Source organism: Lepidochelys olivacea, assembly GCF_965140295.1.
Source record: "Lepidochelys olivacea isolate rLepOli2 genome assembly, chromosome: 4".
In the NCBI taxonomy this organism is placed as follows: domain Eukaryota; kingdom Metazoa; phylum Chordata; order Testudines; family Cheloniidae; genus Lepidochelys; species Lepidochelys olivacea.
Window position 1 is genome coordinate 119959124 of NC_140414.1, and position 14470 is coordinate 119973593.

Genomic DNA, 14470 nt, shown 5'->3' on the forward strand with positions numbered 1-14470 from the left:
GGGTATAAGAATTTAGGGCCAGCTTTTAAAGGCTTTTAGGTACCTAAAGATGCAGATAGGCATCTAATGCGATTTTCAGAAGTTGCACTTAAATCTCACAAGGCACCTATCTGCATCTTTAAATACCTGTGAAAAATCGGAGTCTTTCCCCTTAGATTGTAAACTTCTTGGGATGTTAACTATCTATTTCCCTATGTGTGTACAGCACTACGCAGATGGGGTCATGATATAATTTAGGGCTTACAGATGCTATTATATTTTTATTAAATATAGACTGTTGAAAACACGTGTTTGATAAGTTAGAATATATGAGATATATAAGATAAAGGAATACAGCCAAACAGAGGCCAGTATAAGTTATGGGTTACAGTAATTATACACATTGCTATAAAACGGATGTATTTTTATTAGTTCAATTTTTCTTCTGTATTTTTATGTGTATCTCAGTGGGCATATGTTTACTTTTGGATATTGGAAGGTAAGTTAAAACATAACTGACCCAGGAAGCTTAACATGTTTATCATATCAATATTTTTTAGGTAATTCAGTTTATCAAATGTATCTGACACACATCTTTAATAGACACATGCCTTACACATTATGGAACTGCCAGCTCCACTGATTGGAAGGCTCACCACCATCATGGGTGGGGACAATAGATTGTTGGGATTCTATTACCTGAATCGGGGGCTCTTCCCCTTTAGGTTCCTTCTGTGTGGGGGCTGTAGCTCCTTCAGGCTCCATAACTAAATTCAACACTACAGTCTGCAATGGGCATATTTTTCTTCAACTCATTCTATGGGAGGTACCAGATTTAGGATGTCTATGACACACAGTACTACACTGTGCTGGAAATGCAGGTACAATAGGTCAAATTCAGACCTAATGTAAGCAGGCATTAAAGACAGTGGAATAGCACTCACTTATGCCGGGGTTCAGTTTCATCTATTACACTCTTTGGACAACTGCTGGATGAGGTGAAAGTGTTAAGCTATGCAACCCAAAGCACACAGGTGAATGTCAGACTTTAAGGGATGTAAATTACAGGCCCTTTTGGATCAAGACAGTTCCATCTCTGTTGGCCGAAATCCCCATTCTCTGGAAGACAAAAATCCTGGACCACATGTTTTTTTTTCTTTTGCTCTGTTACTTTGTTCCAAATTAAAAAGAAAACCCTGAAAACATCTGCTTTGTTTTTCAAAGTAGAGAAGCAAAGAGGACATGCGTGGTGCTTGCATTTTTACAGGTCTGAAATATGAACGTGAGCCACAAATTCTGGATTTAGACTGATACCTCCCCCTAGTTTGAGGGAGATGGGGCTGAGCTGAAACTTTTGTTACAGAGATAGCTCTGAGCTGAGAAATTGAAATATGGATCTGTGCCTCCCCCAGCACTGAGGGGTACAGGTATGGTACTCCAGTTCATGCCTAACTCTAAATTTACTTTGTACTTTACAACAGCATCTGAGTAATAGGATTACACTCTAGTAACTGGGCCAAGTCTTATGAGGTGCATTCAGTAGTTAATAATCTGGTGACCTGGAGGATATGCTGCATTTGAGAATGCAGGGGAGGCAGGGAATTGTTGGAGGGCAGGGCAGTTTAAGTTTTTGAGTTGCCTGGTTTTCTGATGCTGCTTTATATTGCACTGTACTGTAGTTATATTTGGGTATTAACGTTATGTCAATGGCATATTCAATGTGTGACCGAGGATGTAGTTTTAATGTAATACAATGCATTTGTATACATTTGTATAAATACAAAGAAAAAATTAAATAAATGGAAATTGCAGGTACTCAGCACCTTGTGGAATTTCGACCTTATACCACAAACTGGGAGGTGGGGAGACAGGCTTGTGGGTGGAGTAGATCTACTTATGTGCAGTATATAAGTCAATGAGAGTAGGATCAGGCCAGTAGTTTCTAAGATGATTGTCTGCCCTTCGATCAATTTCACCTTCTGGAGGAGGCTGACCTTCCAGTATGCCTTTTTTTGAACCGTGCTATACATGCATGACATTTCAGACCCCTGGCAGGTTTTTCATTGTGTAAATAATAGCGCACTACTTCTGTTATTCTGACATCTCACTTTCAGTGAATGCTTCCAGGAGAGCTTTCATTAATTGATTGAGTTTATACCTTTCTTGGAGGAAAGTGTATCATTAAGTACCTCTCACAAGTCAGAGTGGCCACTAATAGCTTCAATATTCATAATGAGTTGCAGGCGTGACAATGAGTAACTATTCTGGTCTTATCTGTAAATGTAAATTTAAGTGAACTTTGATTTATATGACATCGGCTTCCTTAGTAAATCAAATGTGCTGTCTGAAAGATTGACAATCCTATAGCTAGCCACACTCATAATTCACTTCTTCATACTGTGGAAATGCTTTGTTACTATCCATTCTCTCTTTATTATTATTTGAATAGCACCTGTAGACTGCTAGTGGTACTCTATTAGCTTGAGTCCAGCCACTCACTGATCTTTGAGGGACTGATTCAAAGCCTGGTGAAGTCAATGGAAGGACTTCCCAACTTTCTTAAAAGTAGAATGTATGGTGCAGACTGGGGGGGGCGACGAGAGGGTTTGGTTTCTCACTCGAGGAAAATATCCTGTTTTAACGTGTCATCCTTGATTAAGTCAGGCCCATTTTGAAATAATTCTCTTGTCATTTTTAATATTCTCAGCGTCCTCTTCCAGAAGCACTAGAACTGGGAGTGCTGCTGCACCCCCGGCTTAAAGTAGTTTTTGTCATATACAGGGTTTACACTTTGGTTCAGTGGCTCTCAGCACCCCCACTATACAAATTTTTCAAACACCCCTGCCCTCTTTTTGTAATCAGCAGTCTCCCAGAAATAAACGTGAGTTGCGCTTAAGTAAAGACACAATCTTACGGGGCAGAAAAATGATTTTATATATGTCCTTCAAAAGAGCAATGTATACATGTAACTATCTAGTTTACTTTATACCAACAGTGAAGCTGAAGTACAAAGAACCAGATTCTCAGTTGGTGTTAAATGGTGAGACTCCGTTGACATCAATGAAGCTATGCCAGTTTACAGCAGCTGAGGATCTGAAATATGCATAAACAAATGCATAGTAAGAGCCCTAAAGAAAACAAAAGCATTGAAATATTCTAATATACTGTGTGCGTGTAAGAATCCCTAGAGAGACACATTCTGGAAATTTATGAGGAACTGCAATTATAGTGTGGATAAATTGAGACAATGAAACCATCTAATTTTAGATTTATGAGGTCAGATGGCAAACGTTGCAGGGTTTATATTTTCCTCCTTTGAAAGAACACACACATTAACAAATGATGCAGTGCACAATACTGAAAAGCAGGAAATTTGCTGCATAGCATGCAAAATCTATTAGAAGTGAATATTTTCAGGTATTTAAAGAAACAACAATGTGGTGTTAATTCACCAAAAAGATTTAGCCATAAGTTTGAAAAGCTGAGGAGAAACTTGAAGTAAAGCTGAATATTTGCAACTTCACTCAGCCTTAATCCTAATGCTACGGCATTGATACATTTTCATAATCTCTGTGTTTGTGAGTCATCCGGGCAGCTGTTGCAGCTCAAACTCACACTGGGCTATGTAATTATTTTTAGAAAATGGGAACGTTGTCATCTTTGCCGTGCAGAGGGATTGGGCAATGCAATAGGATCCCCATTGCTTTTCTGAACTTGTGACAATGAGGAACAAGTTCATACCAGTGATTATTCATGAGCTTTGTCATAATCAGGATATGTATGTGTAGATAGAGAGTGGCTGGGAACAGTTTCAATTAGAGCTCTGTGTGCCTGGGACTAGTGATGCTTGCTACAGGTTTTGCAAGCTGGTGAAAATTACCTTCAAAATACAATATATCAGCCCCGCAAAGCCCGAGGGGCTGCCAAGCCTGAAGGAAGGATCTAAGAAAGAGGAAAAAAGTGTTCTGCATGACAGACGAGAAATCTTTCTTTCAGGGGTAGGCGGTAGGGGAAGAAATACTTGGGATTACTGGATGGCTGAGGGGATGGGTAATGAGATGTGGTGACTTTCCCGTTTAGGTCACCTGTGACCAAAAGTCATTACCATTTGTCAACTGTTCAGTGGTCTATGTGAAATGAGTCTGTTGCCATCCGTCCCATTTGGAAGAGCCTACATCATAAAAACACAGCCATCAAAAATGGTGCAAATTGGCACCTTTGCCATCTCAGCAGCAGCACCCCAGATTGTAGAGGAATGGAGACAGAACTACCCACTCCCACCTAGAGCCTGATCATCTTTGCTGATTGTGTCACGTGTGACTTTAACCTGCAAGCTCTTCAGGGCAGGGACTGTCTCTTTGCTTGTGTTTGTGAGGCAGGTAACATACTTTTGGGCATTCTAAAATAAGAAAGCCAGTAACCACAGCACCCTAGGCAATACAGATGAGGAAGTTGAGGTTAAGAGAGGCTGATTTGCCCAAGATCAGACACTGAGTCAGAGTCAGGAATAAAACTCATGAGGCTAACTCCCAGTTCCTTGCTCACACTGTTCCTTGTTTTATTCTAAGGCTGCCTTTTTCATCTCCAGTTTCTAGTCTCCTTAGGTTTTGTGTCTACTTCAGCTTCGCTGGAGTTTCACCTTCTTTTGCTACTCAAACAAAATAATTGGGTGTGACCCTAAGCACCCCTGTGTTCACACCCTGCACACTGTTGTAATAATCTTTTACAAAATATACCTTATAAGGTATCATCTGAAAACTAATAACTCATTTATATTCTTTTGTGATGTGTGTATGCTGTGTGTATTAAGAGTTATGGATGTATGCCGGAATTATGACGTAAGTGTGTTTAAACCAGGCATGTCAGGGGGAGTTGGAAAACAGGTCTGCCCTAGAAAAGGGCATGCATATTTGCTTCTTTGACCAGCCCAGTCATCAGGCAGAGACAATGAAGGTTCATTTTTATATTTCAGGTAAACAAAGCTGTGACGTTACACTCCATATTCTTCAGAGAAATATTGTTATGATATGAATATGGCATAATGAAGATATGTTTTATGCAAGGTGGGGCATGTGAGATATCATTGAAAAGGTTATGATCTACTGAAATTGTTTATCCAATTTGTATGCATGCATCATTTCTCTATCTGAGATTAGGAATATTGACTTTGTAACAGTTGCAACTGTGTGTGTATTTGGGGGAACACCCACCAGACAGTAGGCAATGAGCCTGAATGAGCCATTTAAGAAGGACAGTAGAACTTTGAAGATCCTAATCTCCCACCATCCTGAGTAGCTTCCTGGGATGTTGCTTTGGCACTGCAGGGTCATCTGATGACGTCACCTGGTACAGAGTACCACCTTGGACACTGCTTGTATTTTTCCACTGGAAACAAAGAGTTCCCACCTTATGCAAATTCTATTTAAGGCTGCGGAGTAAATCATTTAGGATTCGTCTCCATTGCCTCCCGGTCCAAGAAGGAAGATGGCTAAAAGCACCTGAAGGGAAAGACTGGGGTTGAGTCAAGGTTGAGATGGGGGTCCAGTTTGTAAAGAGAAATAACTGAAACTCTAAACTACAGAAACTGTGCAACTTGTCTAAAACAACATTTAGGGTGAGAAATTACATTTTGTAACCTGTTTCTTGAGTGTATTAAGCTCAGTTTTTATGTTTTGTTTTATTTGCTCAGTAATCTGCTTTGTTCTGTTTGCTATCCCTTATAATCACTTAAAATTTACCTTTAATAGTTAATAAACTTGTTTCGTCATTTCAAAACCCAGTTTGTGCAATTCATATCTGGGGAGGAGGCAAAAAGCTGTGCATATCTCTCTCCACATTGAGGGAGAGGGCGAATTTTTACGAGCTAGTGCTGTGCAGATCTTTCTATACAGCGCAAGACAATATTATTTTGGGTTTATACCCCAAAGGAGGTGTGCATGTGCATGCTGAGCAATCCCCAGTCTGATTCCTCCACACAGAGCTGATCTCTGTGTCCATTTGCAGCTGGGTATGCCCTACCTATGTGTGTGTGTGCTGGTGAAGGCTTGAAGGCCTGGCACAGCTAGGACAGGGTGAGGAAACCTATGGTGGTGGAATGGGCGGAACCAGTGGGACCCCAGCACATCAGGTGGCATCCCAGACAGGAGGTCCAGTCAGACATTCCAAACCCATGGGAAAAAAGGCAGAAATTGGGCTCGTTTCTGGCGTAATTGGCTTGTGAGTTGCTTGTTGGCTAGTTTTTGGCTTGTAGCTTGTTGCTGTTCCTTTTTTTTTTTTTTTTTTTGATTGGCTCCCAGCAATCGGGGCAAGCAGGGGCAAGGGAGGGAGAGAGTCAGGGATGCACAGCGGGCCCACCACAGTCCCAGACTGCACGCCAGGCAGATCTAATCACATAGAGTGTTGGGGTTCTTAGGAATTGCCTTGTTTTGGCCTTGTTTTGAAATGGGATTAGCTTTTTTTTGGCTTATTGTGGAAGTCGGGGTGCTTATTTACCACATGAAAGTTGGAAACTGTGGGTCCAACCCATCATAAAAGCTATCAAGCAAAGAAGTGGGGGAAAAGACACAGTGGCATCTACACCCAGCAGAAAAGAGAATATTGGTCTGGGTCAGACATTTCAAAGAATACATTGCAAAGGTTTACTGGTCTATAATGATAAGGGTGTTGAACCTCAAGTTATAAACAATTGAATCAGTGGTTTGTATGCAATACAGTAGAACCTCAGAGTTACGAACATTTCAGGAATGGAGGTTGTTTGTAACTCTAAACAAAACGTTATGGTTCTTTCAAAAGTTTACAACTGAACATTGATTTAGTATAGCTTTGAAACTTTACTATGCAGAAGAAAAATGGTACTGTTAACCATCTTAATTTAAATTAAACAAGCTCAGAAACAGTTTCCTTACCTTGTCAAATAGTTTTTTTAAACCTTTCCTTTTTTTTAGTAGTTTGCGTTTAACACAGTACTGTACTGTATTTGCTTTCTTTTTTTTTTTGTCTCTGCTGCTGCCTGATTGCGTACTTTCAGTTCCAAATGAGGTGTGTGGTTGACCAGTCAGTTCGTAATTCTGGTGTTCATAACTCTGAGGTTCTACTGTATTACTGTATTATAAAAATGTATAGAGTGAGATTTTTTTCTGAAAGCTAATACCGCTATATGAGGAAATACAGATACTTATTGATATTATGCTTTAAAGTTTGTGGCCAAACAGGGAGAAACAGATTCCCTCCCAGACAAGAGAGAAGGCAGCTATCTACTTGTCTCCAATGAGATTAAGCAAGGTGTGACCAAAAACAATGGAAGCCCCATTTACATAGAAATCAGCAAAGGGATGGGAAGTCCATAGGAAGGGAAGAGGGGCATGAGTTCATCCTGCCTCTTGAAACAAAGTAATTGAACTTTGGAAGATATAATCAAAGACAGACACAATCGTGGGCATCCATCACTAGACAGACACAAGAAGCCAGAGTTCTTCCAAGCTGCGAAAGATGGGTCCTCCAGCCAACCGGATATTTAAGTCTGTGGAAACTGAATATAGGTGAGAAACCTGCTTAGGCAAAAGTCTCTCACCTAGGAAGGCAAGAGAAGCCAGCATCTGGTATTTCTGTGGAAGTGCTAACTGTGAGAAAATCAGCCATGGCTGGGAAGAAGAATGATTGGTGAGAGAAACCATCTTGAACAAAGCCTGTACCTTGCTAGATTAAATTTTAGACTTTTAGATGTGTGCTTTCACTTTTATTTGCTTGTAACTCTTTCTAACTTTCTTTCTTGTACTTGGCATCACTTAAGCTATGTTCTGTTGTCAGTACATTTGTTTTATTTTTACTGTAAACCTACTCATTCCTGAGTTTGCAGGGAAGGATGTATATTTACCCCAATTAAGTTAATAAGCTGTGAAGTGTTTTTGTGTCTGTAGAGGAACAAATGAACCTTATTATTTCTCTGAACTGTCCAGGAAAGCATTGAAAATTCAGGTCTGGGAGTGTATTGGGATCACCTTGCTGGTTGTATCCAAAGCTGGTAGAGATCAGGGAGCATGGCTGGTGTATTGCTAGAAGACTGCTGGGGTCAGTTCTTGGACGAGAGCTGCAGTCATATATAGACACTTAGGGTGTGACCTGCATCCTTGTAGGTTGGTTGAGAGCATACCAGGCTAGGAGCCACAGGAACAAAGCATTGTGAGGCACTCAGAGTTACAGGATAGGAGGTGACACAACCCCTCGCAGGTCTGGATTGCACCCTGAATCCTGTCACAATGGCATAGTTGGGAGGATTTTCACACTGCTTGCTATTTTAACTGAGATTTACACTTTAAGCACTGGTGGAACAGTTGAAGTGATTCTCAGTGTGAAGGCTGGGAACAGTCAAGAAAAGGTTATTTTCTGTTGGTTTTTTTTTCAGGTGAGGGAAATAGAACAAAGGAAAGAGTAGAGATGAGTTAGCAGCAGAAAAGGCAGGAGAAGCGAAAGACGCAGATGCTGAGCTCACCAAAGAGCAGTTAGCAGAGCTGTGTGCACAGTGAGGTCTGTCAGCAGCTGATCAGGAACAATCAGAGCTAGTGGCCATGCTGTGTTCATGTGCCATGAGGCTGGCTGGGGCATCTGCTCCAAATGGGGGCTAGAGGGGGTCCCTTTTCCTCCTACAGGACATCCAGGAGACCAATCAGATGGTTCCCCAGATGATCCAGGAAAGTCAGTAGCAGTGGCGAGAGGTTCAGAACTGCGGAGGCTGGAATGGAAAAGGCTGCTAGTGGAGGAGAGTCGGATAGTGCTGGCAGGCTGCTAGGGTCAGAGTTGCTGGACCTGGACTTCAGTTATATACAGTGTGACAGGGTCGGGCCAGATGGCTACAGGAGAGTAATAGAAGGCAGATATATTAGCCCCAGGTTAAGTAGGTCCCTTTTCCCTGGGTAAGGTAACAGGGAATGTTCCAGAACAATTAGGAACCTTCTGGAGACAATTAAGACAGACAGGCTGATTAGAACACCTGCAGCCAATCAAGAACCTGCTAGAATCAATTAAGGCAGGCTAATCAGGGCACCTGGGTTTAGAAAGCAGCTCACTTCAGTTTGTGGTGCGCGTGTAAGGAGCTGGGAGCAAGAGGCGCTAGGAGCTGAGAGTGAGAAAGCATACTGTTGGAGGACTGAGGAGTACAAGCATTATCAGACACCAGGAGGAAGATCCTATGGTGAGGATAAAGAAGGTGTTGGGAGGAGGCCATGGGGAAGTAGCCCAGGGAGTTGTAGCTGTCGCACAGCTGTTCCAGGAGGCACTCTAGACAGCTGCATTCCACAGGGCCCTGGGCTGGAATCTAGAGTAGAGGGCGGGCCCGGGTTCCCCCCAAACCTCCCAACTCCTGATCAGACACAGGAGGAGTTGACATGGACTGTGGGTTCACAAAAATGGCCAAACTAAGGGCTGCCATGAAGCTCCAAGCCGAGCAAATCTGCCAATAAGCGCAAGACCCACCAAAGTAGAGAAGGAACTTTGTCACAACAGATACTAAGGGTGTGACCTGCCTGTTTGTTGCTGGGAGCTACAGTAGCAAAACATTGTGAGGCATTCAGAGTCACAGGATAAGAGGTGACACAACCTCTCACTGCTCTGGATTGCACTCTGTCACACTGGGTAATTTGCAAAGAGGGGAATAGGAGGTATTTTAAGATGTATTGGGTAGACAGTTTGACTGTGCACACCTGGATTTTTATTTTGGGGGGTGGGGTTTGCAAATGGTGACCATTTAAAAAGTGGCTGTGTTTCTTTAGGTGATGCACATTCATGTAATCAGCCTGAGCTGGATTATCGTTGAGCCTGACACAGCCACTCAGGAGAGTAAGGGTACATCAGACTCTGCTCAGTCCCCTCTGTGACCTTATCAGTTCGTAATTCTGGACATGGTGGGAGGGTCGGCAGGGTCCACAAGTCGTTGTTCAGCCCCCGTGAGCAAGTGGGAGGATGAGATTAGAGAGGGGTGAGGAGTGGGTGGAGCCCTAGCTTTGCCATCTTCTCCCAAGCATGCTAGCCAGCAGAGCGTGGGGAGAAGTGAACTGCACCCTGGAAAGGGCTGTGGTAAGGTACCTTTCCTTCTGGGGTGCAAGAAGAGATCGGGGAGGCGAGTCATGATTCCTGTCCAGGATTGCTGCACCAGGGGCAGTGCAATGACCTGCAGCCCCTTACGCAGTGCTTAGAGCAAAGGCTGAATCTAGTTCTAACAACCAACGGACCCGAGCTCTAGGAAATTATCAGGGCACACTTCTTTATGATGGGCTCAGGCTACTTCCATGTATGAATTTACCAATAATTGTAATTTCTCCATTGATTAAATTGGACCTTTGTGGATATTCAATCATCAGAATTCAGTTTTGAATGACATAATGATATCGTTTACTTATAACAGCAAAAAAAGTGCCTGCAACTATTGTGCCACTCTTCCATATTTCACTACCAATAATAATAATAATAATAATTATTATTATTATTAATAAATAAAAACGGGAAAAGGTTCAGAAAGCACTTCAGGGTACAATTATTCTCTGTAATGATTATTGTTATATTATGTATTATTGTTTGCAGGCACTGAAATGTAGTCACGCAGTAACTAGCAGCCTGCTCAGAAAGTATATGAAAGGAATTGGTTAAATAGATCTAGATAAAAAACAAGAAATCAAAGCACACTGCATAAAACCACAAGTCCATAAACTCCACTACAGTGGAACTCTCCTGTAATGAATTCCATAAAAGTAAAACTCGGCAGGGCTTCTCTTATATTCCTACCTTATTTGGTACAGTGCTTGAGTCTTACACTGTTCACAGTAAATGAAAGCTATCACAATTGTTGCAATTGTCTACGCCTTGCAAAGAACTTTCAAATAGAGTTCCTTACAGGTTAGCAGATAAAGTGGTGGAGTAATTTGATTTATAGAGCTCTTTACAAAGACAGTGTGAACTGAGGACATTTTTAGGGTGTCCTCCAAACATTTTTGAGGCAGATGCTGCACATATCATTTCCGTGCAAAAGCCTAGTCTGCGCTATACGTTGAATCATTATTGTATTTCTTAATATAGTGCTATTGGAAAATTTGAGAGAAGTTGGAGAGGAGGAAACTTGGTGTCTATACCAGTATCTGATGCTTAGGTTCCAGGATATACTTTTCTAGAACGATAAAGGAAAAAATGTAAACACTGAAGATTGATCCAAACTACATTTTTGATCCAGATTTATGATTTTCTAAACTTCATGGATGCTTAGATCCAGGGTTTTGCTTCAGGACTATCTCTATTAAAACCATGGTTAATATGAGTAGCTCTGACTAAAATCTTTGTTCTATCATGCAGGGAAAGAGCACATAACCAGGCAACGCATTTCAGGAAAATTATTCCAGAATTTTTCACAATGGGGTTTTGCTCCAGAGCCTCAGTGATTATTATCTGAACTAATCTTTTGGGGATTGCCCATTCCTAAATTTGCCAGTTATAATTGTATTGCAGAAGCTAAAACATTTTCTGAATGAGATTACATATTTTCTGCAGATAAACAAAATTCTGCCTCTCATAAATATTTCATCAGGAATTGAAAACATGTGAACTTGTTTTACAGATAAGATGCTACGGTTTTAGAAAAAAGAATAGCTAGAAGTTGAGTTTCAGGAAAAATGACAAGGAATGAAATTCAGAGTGAAATAAATTATATCAGTTTAAGTAAGAAGAAAATGGAACACTATGCATGCACCTAAACTGCATGTACAAATACCACAATTATATGTGCAAATGACCAGTAATTAGATGCTTCTAGTAATAATTAATATGATAATTAACTGGCAATGCACATATGTATTTTACCATATCTGTATATTGAATTACATGCACAAATGCATATTTATATGGTTTATATTTGCATAATTACAATTCTGAAAACTTGACCACTACTATATGTGCATCTACGTATATCATATATAGATAGACTATATATTGTAATATGTTTTTGATGTTAGTATAGAACAATATTTTTTTCACTAATGTATGTGTATATGTATCTATTTATCTATACAAACACACACCTAGACGTCCACACACGGAAAAAAAATCTCAAATTATCTTAATTTAAATTTGAGCCCCTGGATAAAAATTTATATTAGAGCAACTGTTCGGCCTTTTTGGTCTTTCTTGACATATTACCATTGCAGGTAATAGGATGCACTTTGTGAAATCTCAGCTTCCAGAGTCATGGGGTTAACATTTAATCCATAGTTCTCACTGTTATGGGCTCTACAGGGAAATATTAGGTTGTCACATATGCTGTGCATCATGCGGCAGGAGTTAGTGTGCTAGAAAAAATAATGTGGTTGCTGAGTTTCATTGACTCTACTCTTGCATGCTTAATTATTTGTTATAAAGTCCACATTAAAAAAAATTACCATACTAGTCTCCGTATGATAATGTCCAAAGGAGGCCACGTAACTGAAAGTTATTGTAATCTCTAATGTTTCTCTTTTCCCCTGTTTAAACATGCATGTGACTCCCATTGGCAATTATCCAGGCACACAGAAGGCTATAATGTTAGGTGCTGTGATGGGGTGCATTGGGCTCTTTGAGGCCCCCTGCTGGAGGCCTTGTGATCCTACCGTACCCCACCCCAGGAAAGAAGCAGTGAAGGTAGGTCATAGAATCATAGAATATCAGGGTTGGAAGGGACCCCTAAAGGTCATCTAGTCCAACCCCCTGCTCGAAGCAGGACCAATTCCCAGTTAAATCATCCCAGCCAGGGCTTTGTCAAACCTGACCTTAAAAACCTCTAAGGAAGGAGATTCTACCACCTCCCTAGGTAACGCATTCCAGTGTTTCACCACCCTCATAGTGAAAAAGTTTTTCCTAATATCCAATCTAAACCTCCCCCACTGCAACTTGAGACCATTACTCCTCGTTCTGTCATCTGCTACCATTGAGAACAGTCTAGAGCCATCCTCTTTGGAACCCCCTTTCAGGTAGTTGAAAGCAGCTATCAAATCCCCCCTCATTCTTCTCTTCTGCAGGCTAAACAATCCCAGCTCCCTCAGCCTCTCCTCATAAGTCATGTGTTCTAGACCCCTAATCATTTTTGTTGACCTTCGCTGGACTCTCTCCAATTTATCCACATCCTTCTTGTAGTGTGGGGCCCAAAACTGGACACAGTACTCCAGATGAGGCCTCACCAATGTCGAATAGAGGGGAACGATCACGTCCCTCGATCTGCTCGCTATGCCCCTACTTATACATCCCAAAATGCCATTGGCCTTCTTGGCAACAAGGGCACACTGCTGACTCATATCCAGCTTCTCGTCCACTGTCACCCCTAGGTCCTTTTCTGCAGAACTGCTGCCTAGCCATTCGGTCCCTAGTCTGTAGCGGTGCATTGGATTCTTCCATCCTAAGTGCAGGACCCTTATTGAACCTCATCAGGTCCTGTCTAGAAAGGCTGCAGGGAAGTGGCCAATCAGAGCTCAGCAGGCTCAGTTAAAAGAAGCTGCAGAGTCTGAGCAGGTCAGTTGCTGCCTAGGACCAGAAGGGTGAAGAAGGACTAGAAGACTGTGACATTCCACAGGTAAAAAGTCTGGGAAGAAACCCTGCTGAAGCAGAAATAGGACTGGGAAGCTCTCCAGGCAAAGAGGCCTGGAAGAGAGAATCCTGACTAAAAGAGGGGGCTGTTACAAGCTCTTCAGGCAAAGAGGCCTGAGAGAAGACCCTGAGAAGTCAGGACTGCGGTCCGAAGAAGGTGATGGGACAGAGTGGGACGGAGCCCAGGGAATGCAGCAGCAGCAGCAGGAGCTATAAAAGAAACCAGCATGTGGCTGCTATTTGTAGGGTTCTGGGGTTGGGAACCAGAGTAGTGGGTGGGCATGCGTCCCCTGCACCAGCCACTGGAGAAGTGACCTAAGTCCCAAGGAGGGGATCAGACTGCATTTAAAAGGCCAAGAAAGGGGCTGGGAGTTTAAACAGGCCCAGGGACTGAAGACCCTGGAGAGAGCCAATCATTTGTTGGACTGTGTTACCCCAGAAGGCGACTGAAGTTAAGAAGTGAACTGGCTGGAGAGCTGGGAAAACACAACTGCCAAAGGCAAAGAGTCTTCAGGGAGAAAGCCCTGGGGGCACTGCTCTAATCTGTAACAAGGCAGAAGCAGACTTAAAGTCAGCCCAAAAGGGGCTGAGAACTAGGCCCAGAAAGAGGGCTGCAGACACCAACAAGGACACAGTAGTAATCCTTGTTGGACCCAGAAGGAGTTTGTTCATGCATTTTACTGTGTCACTTAGCTAGAGTTGCCACCTAGACAGTTTGGTTTTTGGTTTCTGTGTCCAGGTGCCATTTAGGGTTGCCAGTTTTTGGGTGAAAATCCAGTCAAAAAGGGGACCTGGCATTGTCCAGTCAGATGTACTGAGTGGACACCAAAAGTCTGGTTACCATGGGGTAGGAAGAGGCTCTGGGTATATTAACCCACAGCAGCCCCTGCTTAACTGGGGC

At 42.1% G+C, this 14470-nt stretch overlaps 1 protein-coding gene across 8 annotated transcripts in view; it reads left to right on the forward strand.

The window, feature by feature from the left end:
* Window positions 1-14470, forward strand: part of LOC311520174 (uncharacterized protein) — a 149624-nt gene that overhangs the window by 8907 nt on the left and 126247 nt on the right. For 5 of the 8 annotated variants that reach the window (XR_014711502.1, XR_014711503.1, XR_014711504.1 and 2 more), the window contains one exon: window positions 4952-5691. The exons of the other annotated variants lie outside the window; for them this stretch is intronic. The gene's annotated coding sequence lies outside the window, so the exon portion shown is untranslated. Of the gene's footprint in view, window positions 1-4951; window positions 5692-14470 lie in introns of those variants that run through there. 8 annotated transcript variants of the gene reach the window in all.